The sequence below is a fragment of the Bubalus bubalis genome, chromosome 4, assembly GCF_019923935.1.
Source record: "Bubalus bubalis isolate 160015118507 breed Murrah chromosome 4, NDDB_SH_1, whole genome shotgun sequence".
NCBI lineage: Eukaryota > Metazoa > Chordata > Mammalia > Artiodactyla > Bovidae > Bubalus > Bubalus bubalis.
Genome location: NC_059160.1, coordinates 11,466,142 through 11,479,461, shown reverse-complemented (window position 1 = coordinate 11,479,461; position 13,320 = coordinate 11,466,142). Strand labels below are relative to the sequence as shown.

General features: G+C 52.4%; 1 protein-coding gene and 1 long non-coding RNA gene across 14 annotated transcripts in view; one reads left to right on the top strand and one right to left on the bottom strand.

Moving 5' to 3' along the window:
* CACNA1C (calcium voltage-gated channel subunit alpha1 C) overlaps nucleotides 1-13,320 on the top strand; it is a 463,540-nt gene that overhangs the window by 142,280 nt on the left and 307,940 nt on the right. The gene's annotated exons all lie outside the window — the stretch shown is intronic.
* Nucleotides 4,317-6,313, bottom strand: LOC123333178. The gene is made up of 2 exons (XR_006550345.2): nucleotides 6,194-6,313; nucleotides 4,317-4,540 (listed from the first exon to the last, which is right to left on the bottom strand). It is a non-coding gene; the product is annotated as an uncharacterized LOC123333178 (long non-coding RNA).

Here is a 13,320-nt window from a genome sequence, read left to right as displayed (position 1 = left end):
CATTGCTTTATTCACGCAACCCACATTTATCATTCAACCTGTACTGTGCGTTGATGTTATTGACAAAAATTATTCACTCCCCACCCTTAAGGAAGATGAAGGAGGGGGCAGGCAAGTCACCAGACAATTGGACAATAAATTCATGAGTGATCAGGAGGAATGAGGTACACTGAGAAGGGTTCTAGGAGGAGTTACACCTGACATTAGGTGAGTAAGAGTCACCTAGAGAGTGGAGAGGGCTTCTCAGGTGGAGGTTGCTGCATGGGTGAAGTCACGGATGACAGAGCAGAGTGTCTGACAATCCTTGTCTGCTAATTCCCGCATCTACTCATCTCAGAGTTGGTCTCCACTGTCTGCCTGTTCTCTGAAGCATGGATCGTATTTTCACATGTCTGGCAATTTTGGATTATATTCTGAATATTGTCGGTGATCTCTGGTAGAGCCTATGGATTCTATTATGTTCCTAAGAAGAGTGCTAATTTTTTGTTTTAGCAGGCACTGACTATGATGGAACTCAAACACCAAGCCCCACTTCCCCTGGGGGCAGAAACTGAAATTTCTGATCAGTTTTATTAATCTTAGCTGAGTTGCTTGGAATCTATGTCATGGGGCAGCCAGGGATTAAAGTCCACAGTAGATATTTCAAGAACTCCAAGCAGTTCAATATGCTTACAGGGCAGTGTGTGTGTGTGTGTGTGTGTGTGTGTGTGTGTGTGTGTGTTGGAGAGAACTAGAAGGACATGCAGCTTAGAGAAAGGCAAAGGCTGTGTGTTATACTAAGGAATTTGAGCTTTATCCCAAAGGCTGTGTTGGAGAACTTTAATCAGAAGTGTAAAATGATCAGACTTGTGTCTCAGAAGCATTTCTTGGCATCTGTGTGAGGGATGAGCCAGAAGGGGTAGGAAGATAGTTAGGAAGTTTGTGGGTAGCATAGAGTTCAGTTTTCTCCTCCGCGAGACGAGGGGTTGAACTCGCTGACTATTAGCATCTCCTGTGGGTTTAACAGCCTGTGCTTCCCACTGATGCCCTCACTTGGCCTCCGGGAGCCACGAGGCCCTGCAAGGCTGTGTTTTGCAGAGCACTGCACACGGCTTTTGAGTTCAGACTGTAGATCACGCAATTAGGGAAAAATACACTTGATGGTGTTCTATGGTCTATGAATAGTTTAAGGTAAAGAGGGGACAAGGCCACGCATGTGAATGAACCACAGGTAGAAACAGCCTCCCAAGGTCCCTGGTTCTCCTTTCAGACCTCCCGTATCACAGCAGGTATGTGGTTAATTCCACATGATCTTAAAGGGCCTACAGCTAATTTGGCTTTGTCAGTCCTCCAAGAGAAGGAGATAGGTCTGGTAAGAGCCCAGTGATATGGACCTTTTGCAGTTGTTGTTCAGTCCCTAAGTCGTGTCTGATTCTTTGTGATCCTATGAACTGCAGCACACCAGGCTTCCCTCTCCTTCACTGTCTCCCGGAGTTTGCTCAGACTCATGTCCATTGAGTCGGTGATGCCATCCAACCATCTTATCCTCTGCCACCCTCTTCTTCTCCTCCTGCCCTCAATCTTTCCCAGCATCAGGATCTTTTCCAATGAGTCAACTCTTCGCATCAGGTGGCTAAAGTATTGGGTCTTTGGCTTCAGCATCAGTCCTTCCAATGAATATTCAGGGTTAATTTCCTTTAGGGTTGATTGGTTTGATCTCCTTGCTGTCTAAGGGACTCCTCTTCTGGCATCATATCTTTCTGCCTTTTCATACTGTTCATGGGGTTCTTGGGGCAAGAATACTGGAGTGGGTTGCCATTCCCTCCTCCAGTGGACCATGTTGTCTCAGAACTCTTCACTCTGACCCATCTGTCTTGGGTGGCCCTGCACAGCATGGCTCACAGCTTCATTGAGTTACACAAGCCCCTTTGCCATGAAAGTTGTGATCCATGAAGGGGATGCTTGGCAGTAGGGTACCCAAATTGGGAAGGATGAGAAGATATATTTGCTTTGGTCCCCTGAGAGGCTCAGGAGATGGTGTGGGTGTGTTGACTTCATTGTTTCCTGGTTCTGGACCAACAGGAAAGTGAGGCTTCCCTGAGCCTCAGGATGCGCTGCGCCTTCCCAGACTTCCTGGAAGCAAACAGCTCCTTTGTGTTGGACCACAGATGACACACGGGATGTCCTGGGGAGGCTCCTTGTACGGGGAGGAGCTGATTGGGGACGTATCTGTCGAGTTCTGTCCGGGAACCACAGACGGCGGTCGTGGGGGGCTGGAGTGAGTGAGTGAAGCCTGGCCAGGGCTGAGACACAGGAGGATTCTCTGCATCTTTAGAGAGTGGAGTTTTTGGCTCAGACTCATTATTTTTAATGTGGCTTCAACACAACAGGGACTCTGAGGAAAGGGGTGTCCTTCCAGTATGGGGGTGAGCCCTCTGCTCTGATGGACCTGCGGTGGTTTCGGTCACATACAGTTTTAAGAGGGAAAAGTCCCCTTTTAGAGCAAGAGACGGACAGAGGATCAGGCATGGCCTCAGGAAAGCAGATTGGCTGGCTGTCCTGGCCCTGGGTGTGCCATTGGCTCAGCTGACCTTGACCACAGGGCTGGGTCTTGGCCCCGGAGGGGCCAAGTGGCTAAGTAGCCAGTGGCTTCAGGAAGATTGGAATAATTAGTCAGTTCTCACTGCTACAGTGAGTCACCCTCCTGGAGACACTGTGTTCCAACCTAAGAGTTAGGAGCTGGGGCAGAAGACGCCTGGCACAGTTCCCGGGGGGATGCACAGGAGCCACGTGGGGCCCAGGGGCCTCGATCCATGTCAGCTACCCCTGCTTTTGCTCCCTCCTTCTACCTTCAGTGGGAAGGATGTGGGAGCCACCAGGTTCAAGGCTAAGTGAGGTGAAAATGGGAGGTTTGTGGGCAGATTTTGGGCTGGACCCATGGAACTCCAGGGCCGCTGGATCTGCCCTGGGGTGACTGGTGGTCCTGGCTTCCTGGTGGGAGTGGGACCATACCTCCATGGGAAGCAGGAAGGGGCTGGGTTTCTGTGACCTTCTGCCATGTGGCCCAGGCCTCCCTGTGCCAGCTCGTGGCAGAGGTTTCTTAGGGTCGGGCAAGTTTCTGAGCACATCTTTGCCCTGAAGCATCCCCCTGTGGGCAGGGTATGCATGGTCTGGAAATGAATGGACGTGGTCCCCGGAAGCCAGGCCATAGCAGCGCAGCCATTGAGGCCAGACATTCTGTAGTTACCTGGTGACAGTCAAGGTATGTGCAAACGGACACAGCTCCTCTTGGAACCAAGAAGGTTGATCCCCAGAAGCTGACCCTTGCTTTTCGTCCTCATGAGGCCCCTGTTCCAACCAACTCACAAAAGGGAGGCTGGGAAGAGAGTGTGTGGCCGCCCACACAACCTGAGTGCCTCGGAGGTGCAGGCAGGACAGGAGCCTTCCTCCCGGGACAAGGGAAGATGAAGGAGGGTCGGGAGGAGCCTGGGTGGAAAAACCCAGACGGGGGAGTAGATTGGGCGGATCCTGCTGCCTCCTGGCACAGAAACTTCCGGGCATCACCTCACCTTCAGACCTTCTTTCTGCTTGGCCTTCTCCAACCCCTTTCCTTTCCCCCACGGCTATTTTTTAGTGCCTCTCAGGGGCTGTTAAGTGCTAAAAATCCATTGGAAAAATCAACAAGCTGACATTTGGGGAGTGGAATGACAAAAACGGGGTGAACAACTAGGTAAGTCGGGTTATTTCCAACCCTGGGCAGTGCAGTGACGTGATAGAGAGGCCTGGGCACGTGCTGTGTTCAGAGACAGGAAAGCCTCCCTGGGGCCGGGGGGCTGGGCTATGACCCCCTCCTGCCAGGTCTGGGGAAGAGTCATCCTAAGCAGACGGGTAGCCGGCCGCCTGGCCCTGAGTGGGGACGGCCGGGGGGCAGGCGGCCACGATGCCTGAAAGAGCCTGGAGGCTGGTGTCTGCGTCCCCGGGCGGAGGAACGCTCCCCGGGCTTGTTTATGCTTCGGACAGCGAGCAAGAAGTAAACTTGGATTGTGCTAAGCCACCTCCGTGTTGGTGTTTATTTGTTGCAGGGTTAGCACCAGTGTCCCCACGCGGGCCGCAGCACAAGGACCCGGGTGCAGAAAGGACCACCCGTGAGCGGCCAGGGCGCATGATGGGTGGGGGCAATGCATGTTCCCCTTCCCCACGTGGTCATACTAGAGGCTCTGTCCGCCTCTAATGCCAACTCAGAGCCAGTTCGTCACGTCACCAGGTCCCCAAATTAAGCAGTAATGTGCTTGTCCGATAAGCCCCATATGGCTGTGATGAGTCAAGACCACATTCTCTCAGCTTTAAAAATTAATATTATTAATGATGATAATGAAACCTTGCAGTTTTATGCCATGCTCTTCTCCTAAAGGGCTCAAAATGCAAGCATTAAAGTATGTGTCCACGCAGCCCAGCGGCTGTGTCTTAGGAAAGAATGGGACGTTGGGGGGACGACTGCGTTCTTGAAGACGAGGCTTACATCTTCCCTCTGTCTTTACCCCATAAGGACAGCTCTTCTTTCCTGGCAATACAGCAGAAGAGTGAGGCAGAATTAGGGAAATGGGATTATTTTAATGTCTCAGGGAGGAAATGAAACACAAAGAAGGGACTGGAGTTAATTACTACAGAATGCCTGGTTTGGAGCAACTAGCAGAGACTTGCCCAACACACCTGGTTCACAGAGAGAGGGTGTGGGGTGGGGATGGGCTGATGGGCTGGGCAGGGGAGCTGGAAGGGGTCCCACTGGCTTGGGTATAGCAGTAACTTTGCATCTGGTGAGGAGCAGATGGACTGAGTTCTGAGGGGCGGGGACGTTGAGGACAAGAGACCAGCCTCATTGGAGAGTTAAATGTGGGAGTCCCCCCAGAACCCCGAGATGCTTCATAGAACCCAGGGCCATCCATGGGGCGGGGCAATGATGTCTGAGGGGAGTAGTTGGAAAGGGCTGAGTCACAGGGGTCGAGAGTAGTGAGGAAACCGTGGAGACCTTGACCTGGTCATTCATCCACTTCCAGGAAGGTCCGTCACCATAAAAGTGTTCATCAACCTTTTATTCAACAAGTATTAATTAATTGGCTATTATGTGCTTTTCTTACTCTGGAGGATCTTGTAATTAAGGTGACTGTATTATTTTTCATCCAAACTGGGACACATTTGAGGAAGAAGAGGGGCACTGCTAATGACTACGTGGGGGCGGCAGGCACACACGGAGACTGGCCTGGGCAGACCGGGATGCATGGTGACCCCACCAGAACCCCACCCACTCGGGACCAGTGCAGGAGACGTGGGCCACGTGGACAGTGTGTAGACAGCGCTTGCGTCCATGGGCCCATCCTCCCGACTGTCAGAACCCTGCTCGAGCCTCCACCCACCCCACCACCACTGTAGCCACAGACTGCGTTTATGGCCTTGGGAGTTTACCTAACCTTCCTGTACCCCAGAGTGCTTAGCTGCCTGGCAGGGTCATGGTGAGGATGACGTGGGTCCCTGCATGTTGATCAGAGCAGGGCCGGCCACTGCAGACAAGCCACGGTTACCAGGGGAGCCTGGCGTGTCTGCACTACTGTAGGGCTCCTCGTCCGGGAAATGGAGACGGCACACCTGCCTTTTATGGGTCTGGAATTCAGGGCACGTCAGTCCCCCTCCCCTGCAGCTGACATCAAAGTGTGAGCTTAATACTTTCCATACCAGTTCACAGATTTATGACCTAATATATTTAGAGGTGGTTCAAGAACATCTCAGGAGGGGCAGAGGAGGTGCCCATGGGGAAGGGAGTGTGGATGCGTGGCCTTACATGGAAGAGAGGTGAGCAGGGACCAGAGGCATGGGTGGCTAGGCTGCCCCACGCTGCCGGGCCAGGCCAAGGCTCTAGGAGGCATGGGACGGCCTGGCCTTCATTTCAGGATGAAAACCAGAAGGCCTTTCTCTAAACCTGGGTACCTCTGCAGCCAGAGAGGACCAGCTCTTCAGCTCCCAGGGTTTGGCCTCCCCCCACGGCTACAACGACCACAGCACTGAACTATTCCGCCTAGTTTACTGGGTTTTGTTTTCTCTCTCTCTCTCTCTCTTTTTTAAAAACTTCATTAAGTTCATCCACAAAATAGGACGTTATATATTTTTAAAGAATGGTTTTATAATGGAAAATTTGAAACATAATCAAAGTAGCGAGACTTACTTGTGCAATGAGTTCCCACGTACGTATCTCCCAGCTCCAGCTTCAGCCATGATCAACGCTTGCCAATTCAGTTTTATCTCTTTCCCTCAAGACTTTTTTTTCCTGAGATGTTTGAAAGCAAATTCCAGTTTATCTGTAAATACTTTGGGACACATCCCTTACAGACAGGACTTTTTAAAAAATGTAACCAAACGCATGTACTACCCAGACAACAATACCAACAACAAAAATAACCCCAGTAAATCCTTAATATCGCCTAACATTCAGTTTATATTTAAATTTCCCATATTTCCCCTTATTATCAAAATGCCTTTTATTCTTGGTTGATTTGAATCGAGTCTCGTAAAGTCCAGACGTTAGATTTGCTTGTATGTCTCTTGAATCTCTTTTTATCTACAAATGTTCCTTCTTCCACTTTGAATGCCATTCATTTTTTTGAAGAAAACTGGGTCAGTTGTCCTGTGGACTGTCTCATATTTCGATTTGGCTGGCTACCTCCTCATTCTGTCTTTTTAAAAATTCTGTTATCCTCCTTATTGTCTGTAACCTAGAACTTAGATTCTGGCTTCATTTGTTTTGGTGGGTCAGGGGGTGTTCCGACTGGGGCCCAGTGCATCCGCTGAGGCTACATCAGAAAGTGCTTTCAGCGATGCTGAGCCTGGAGAAGGCAATGGCACCCCATTCCAGTACTCTTGCCTGGAAAATCCCATGGACAGAGGAGCCTGGTAGGCTGCAGTCCATGGGGTTGCTAAGAGTCAGACATGACTGAGCAACTTCACTTTCACTTTTCACTTTCATGCATTGGAGAAGGAAATGGCAAACCACTCCAGTGTTCTTGCCTGGAGAGTCCCAGGGACGGGGGAGCCTGGTGGGCTGCCGTCTATGGGGTCGCACAGAGTGGAACATGACTGAAGCGACTTAGCAGCAGCAGCAGCAGAGCCTGGGAAGTAGGCTAAGGGGTTGTCATCCTGGCCCCTCCACCATAGAGATTCCCCTCAACCTCTCATCTCACATTTTCAGCATGTATCGATGACCGTTTCTCATGATTTCATTGGAGCTTGTGAAATGTCCATTTTTTATTCCATTGTTCCCTTTGCATCTAGCAGCCAGAAGTCTTCTAGAAAGAAGAACAGTCCCTCATCAGCTTCTTGGTTACCTTGAAATGCAATTTGACATAAAAAGCAGGACACGTGCTTATCTTTCATTGACCAGTTTTCAGAATAATAACTTCGTGCCCTCGCAAAGGAAGCTAGATCTGTCATTAATTAATTAAACATATATTATTGAGTTCTTCCTGTGTGATAACATTTCCCTAAATCCTGATGATTCAGCAGTGACAGAAGGTAGAAGTTGCTGCTTTATTGGGCCTTGCCTTCCAGTGGGAAGACAGACGATAAAGGAGCCTGTTTACATACCGTGTGAGGTGATAACAGGGGGAGACAGGACAGGGCACGGAGGTGCTGGAGAGTGGGAACTGGGTTTACATTTAAATAGGGTCATGAAAGCCCAGGAGAAGGTGACATTTAAGCCAAAACCTGATAAAGGTGGCAAATGAGCCATCTGCATGCTGGAGAGGAGCCCTCCAGGCAGAGGGGCTGGAGGAAGAGCAGGGCAATGGCAGAGCCAGCAAGGCCAGTGTGGCTGGCATGGCCATGAAGAGATGGGAGGGGGAGCTGGCAGGACAGGAGGTCGAGGGTGGGCGCAGGGAGGGGCAGATCATGCAGGGCTTTCCAGACCACTTAAGAACATGGGTTTCCCCCTGAATGAGCTGGGCAGCCATGGAGGATGTGGGCAGAGGTAAGGCATAACCTGGCTTATGGAGCAGTAGTAGGCAAGGGCAGAACTGAGTTCAGATTGAAAGCAGAGAGGGTCCTTCCTTCCCGGTAAGCTCTGAGCATCGGACTGACAGCTGGACTACAAGACATGCTTCTCAATCCATCCTTACACGTCCCAAGGGATAGCATTCTCTTCGGCACTTTGACTGCTTCGTATCATCAAATCCTAGGAAAGAAACCTGCCTCCCTGGACTCCTAACCGAACGACTATCTGTCCATCATCTCAGAGAAATGGCATTCCATCCCCTCTAAAGGTGGGATCCATGGGGCTGTGCCTCCCCTTGACCCATCTCTTCGTTTGCTTGGTGGTGAGTCTGTCAGGACATCCTCACCATGGCTGAAGGGCTGTTATCAACCAGCCAGGGATGTGCAGTGGGACTTTCCTATGAGTCCAGAGCTAAGCCAACATTTGAGGTGCCATGGGCCATACATCCATACACCCACCCATCCATCCACCCATCCACCCATCCATACACCCATCACCCATCCATCCACCCATCCACCCATGCATCCATCCATCTACCCACCCAGTCATCCATCTACCCACCCACCCATCCATCCACCCATCACCCATCCATCCATCCATCCACCTACCCCGCCCATCCACCCACCTATTCACCCACCCATACGTCCATACACACCCACCCATTCATCCACCAAACCATCCATCCATACACACACCCACCCATCCATCTACCCATCACCCATCCATCCACCCATCCATCCATCCATCTGTCTGCCCACCCACCCATCCATCTACACATCACCCATCCATCCACCCATCCATCCAAACACCACCCATCCATCCATCCATCCACCCATCTATCCATCCATCTACCCACCCACCCATCCATCCAACCATCACCCATCCATCCATCCATACACACACACCCCATCCATCTACCCACCCATCCACCCATCCATACATCTACCCATCACCCATCCATCCGCCCACCCATCTATCCATCTATCCATCACCCATCCACCCATCCATCTACCCACCCATCCATCTATACACACACCTACCCACCCACCCATCCATCCACCCACCCATCCATCCATCCACCCACCCATCCATCCATCCATTTACCCACCCACCCATCCATCCACTCATCCATCCACCCATAACCCATCTATCCACCCATCCACCCACCCACCCATCCATTCATCCATCCAGGGTCACCGCTGCAACCATGGTAAGGGTTGGCTTAACAACATAGGCTGGGCACCTTTTCTCTTCCATCCAGATGTCCCCAGGCAGCATGGAGCACACCTTTTCATATGTGCTGCCTTTTCAGCCATCCAGAGAGCCTTTTTGTGGATGAGCATCTGTCTGCCTGTGACTCCTGCCCGTTATAGGCTGCTTATGAATTTCTGGGTGCTTAGCAACCAGGAGAGGCGAGGATGCAGGCAGCCGGCATGCCTGTCAAGTAGCTGCTCCCCTCTCTCATCTTCTCCTCTGGGTTTGTATCTGCAGCAAAAGCAGCCAGAGAGGAACTCAACCTCAACTTAAATAGTGACTTTTTAAATAAAAAAAAAAAAATTTTAACTGAATCTAGTTCAAGCAGATCTTGCCGGAAAGAAAGCTCACAAGCCTCCCTTCTCATCCTCCCCTGTCGTTACCTCGGATGCTCCACTGTAACCTTCTAAGATCTTTTCCACAAATCTGACGTGAAGCGGGGGACAGGCCAAGAGAAGTGAGGAGGTGGAGGAGGCCAGGTCACCGCACACAGCACAGTTCTTCTCCAGCTGTGGGTTTGCAGAGAAAAAAGGACATAATGGGGGAAGCAGGTTTTCCCAAGAAGGGACCTCGTGACTTAGAAAGAGTCTCCCTGCCTCTCATTAGGAGGAATGCTGCTGGCTGCGGGTGGGGCAGGCAAGTCAAGTGGACCGTCCTCGGTGGCGGCCAGTACTGTCGATGTAGCGGGACAGACATGCGGAGCCCTTGCCTCAGGAGACATCCTGAGGGGCAGAGGCTGGTGGGGAGGGAAGAGCGAGCTGCCGCCTTCACCGTGTCACCAGGGGTCAGGCACAGTTCACTGTTTTTCTTAGAAACACCTGTGGGAGGCACAATGCCAAATGGGTGGTGCTCCCTGAGCCACATCTGCAGACGATGCAGGTCCGCGGAGGCTTGGTGGTGGGTCTGAGATGGAATCAATGCTGCACCACTGACTTGTGGTATCAGGGTATCCGAGCCTGGGCGGCTGGACGCTCAGACCTGGAATTTTGGCCCCTCTGGTTTATCACAAAAGGCTACAAACATCTCTCAGCTCCTGGAAATGCCCTTTTCTCCCCCGCCACCCCCCCCACTCTGGGCCTGCGGTGGGCCCGGCCACTTCTTTCATGACCTGGTTCCCCCCACAGAGTCTGTGGGGCTGCTGGTACCAGATTCTTAGAAGAGCCTGTAGCTGTGCTCTTTTTTCAGATGAATTCCCCAGGTTCCGAGAGGAAAACAAAAATGTGGACACGACGGGGGTCTTCTCTGTGGCTGGAACAACCTAGTGCTTGTTAAACAGATTAAACAAGCATCAGAGGGAACGAGTGAGGACATGGAATCCAGTCTTTTCTGACGCTCTGCGTGTTCTTTGGTCTCTCCAAACACCCGTGACCGTTCCAGGCGTCCTGCCGGCTGGAGCTGGGGGACGGTGCAGAACTCAGGGGATAGTGCGTTACCAAGGACTCAGAGAGCTCCGCTGGGCCTGCTGGGGGTCGGCTAGTGAGCTGGTGATTTAGGCCAGAGTCTTGATTGTGTGAATTGTCTGATGAATGAAAAAGTTAAAACCTATTGGTGAGCTCAGTGCCTTAGACCCAGAGACTCCTGAAGGTCAGGAGGACTTTGGATGTCATCCAGCCCTTTGCCTCGCCACGTGCTTGGTCAGTAGCGGTGCGGGGGCTAGTGGCATTCTGGGAAATGGCATCTCCAGGCACAGTTTATAGGGAGGGTGATCAGCCCACCTCTTCCCACCACACACTGTCTCCCTTCCTTGGTCTCATTTATTTGGAAACGGTTTGTCTAGTGCCCAACGGTGAACACAACAGAGCTGGGCTGAGACTTAGGACAACTGGGCTGAGTCCCCTTGTGTCCCCAGTGCAGGGGTAGTAGGGAGGGCAGCAGGTTGAGCGTTGGTTGGGGGGATCTCACCAGGGGTCACCAGCAGGTTTTGCTGGCAGCATCCTCATGAAGAGAGGACCGTGGTCCCACTCTCAGCCCACCATGTGCTCTGTTGTCGGGCTGGGACCTCAGTCTTCTGTGGCCTCTGGTGCTCCGCTTGTTAAATGGGGTGATATTACTTCCTTCAGGATTTCTATGAAAATCAAGGTAAATACATGAGTTCATTCAGGGAAACCACTTGGCCTAGAGCCTGGTTCAATAGAAGAGTGTTCCCTTTCCCTCTTGACTTTGGGGGAGACCCTGCAATGCAGGAGACCTGGGTTCGATCCCTGGGTTGGGAAGATTCCCTGGAGAAGGGAGTGGCAACCCACTCCAGTATCCTGGTCTGGAGAATCCCATGGATAGAGGAGCCTGGCGGGCTACAGTCCACGGGGTCGAAAAGAGCTGGACAGACTTAGCGACTAACACTTCCATTTCCACTGAACCTGAGGTCTGTGGCGCCCACATCCTGGTCACAGGCTGGTGCCCAGCCGTCCTTGTGACTTCAGGACAAACTTGGGCACCTTCCCTGGAGGATCTGTCTCGGTGGGTGAGGGGGCTGCCCAGGTGTCTGGAAAGTACCCCAAGCGAATCTGAGGCACAGACAGGTTTGGAGATCTGCTGAGAGTATGTGCAAAAAATGTGTGTATGTTTCCAGAGAAAGGCTCCTTGGCTTTGCTCCTAGTCTCAAAGTGCTTCAGGCTCCCACAAAAAGCAAGAACTGCTCTCGTGTGCCCAGTGTGGTCCAGTGGCTAAGACTATGTGCTTCCAAATGTAAGGGATGCGGGTTCAATCCCTGATCAGAGAACTAGATCCCACATGCTGCACAGAGAGTCCAAAAAAGAAAAGAAAAAGGCAAGTGGGTCTGGGGAATGTGAGTGCAGGGCCCTTCGGAGGCTGGCACTGCCTGGCTCCCCCCGTCCCCCGCCACCCAGCCCCTCACTCCCCAGCCCCAGGTGCCCAGGACAAGTGGCAGGTCATCTGGCTCACTGACAGGTAGGGGAGTGTGTGGAGCGTCACCTCAGTTGTGTCTGGAGATCCTTAAGATACTAGGTTGTAACCAGCCTGAGAAGTTGACGTGGAAAATGTTTCCGTCTGGTTCCCGTAAACGTAAAATCTGTTATGAATTACATGCATCTGAGAGAGAGAGAGACAGAGGTTTGGTGTTTGCAGGAGAGCCAGTCCCTGCTCCGTCTGAAAGCTTTTGCAATTTTTCCTAATTGGCCTGCTCCTTTTCTGTAACGAATGTCCTCCCTGTTCCCTGTCCCCTCCCCCAGGGCCCACAGCTCCTGGCTTCCTGGCATGAACATGGTCTTTCCCAGGATTTCAGGTGTGTGACGGGAAACGCAGGCTGGAGGGCAATGTGGGACTCCGGGTTTGGCAGCTGGAGGGGGGACTTGTTTTTCAGCTTCTGAGCTTAGGAGACCAGGACTTCTTTTTCTCATTTACTGGAATCTTGGTACATCTCCTAAGATACTCGGTGCACGCCGGGGCCTTGGGCGGCTGGAGTTCACACCCGTGGTTGCTGGTCGAGGCAGGGCTGCCTGGTTTCCGTGGCCCACGTGGGACTGGAGTCAGGCTTTTGCCAGGGTGGCTGGGGACCAGGACAGGAGGGTGTCCACGCCTCCCCTTGGGCAGCCAGCGGGCAGCGGGGCTCCTTCTGCCCACTCAAGATTTGCTCTTAATTATTTAGTTAAGGATGGAAGGAAGAAAAAGAGAGACATAGGGCCCTAGGGCTCAGTGACTGGGAGAGACGGAGACATGGAGACGGAGTCAGAGCAGAAACACCAACAAAGGAAGAGGGAGGTGGGGGGAGGGGGATGGGGACAGAGGTGCCGGAGGGGGAGGGATGGGTCTGGAAGGGGCAGTGGTGACGTTGCCATGATGACTGAGCCCTGACTGGATGTGGTCAAGTGTCTCCTTGGGAGGAAGGACATCCACGTGGCAGTGAGAGGGCTTTGTGGGTGATGACACCTGCCCTGTGGACGCGACCCCCTCAGTCCTGGGGACCATCCAAGTGGGAGCTATCTGGCCCCATAGGTCCAGGGCATGGGCGGCGAGGAGGAGGGCTGGACTCGGACACATGTCCCACCGCCCCCTCCTCCTGGGACTGCCCCTCCCCTCCCTCCCCTGCATCACGG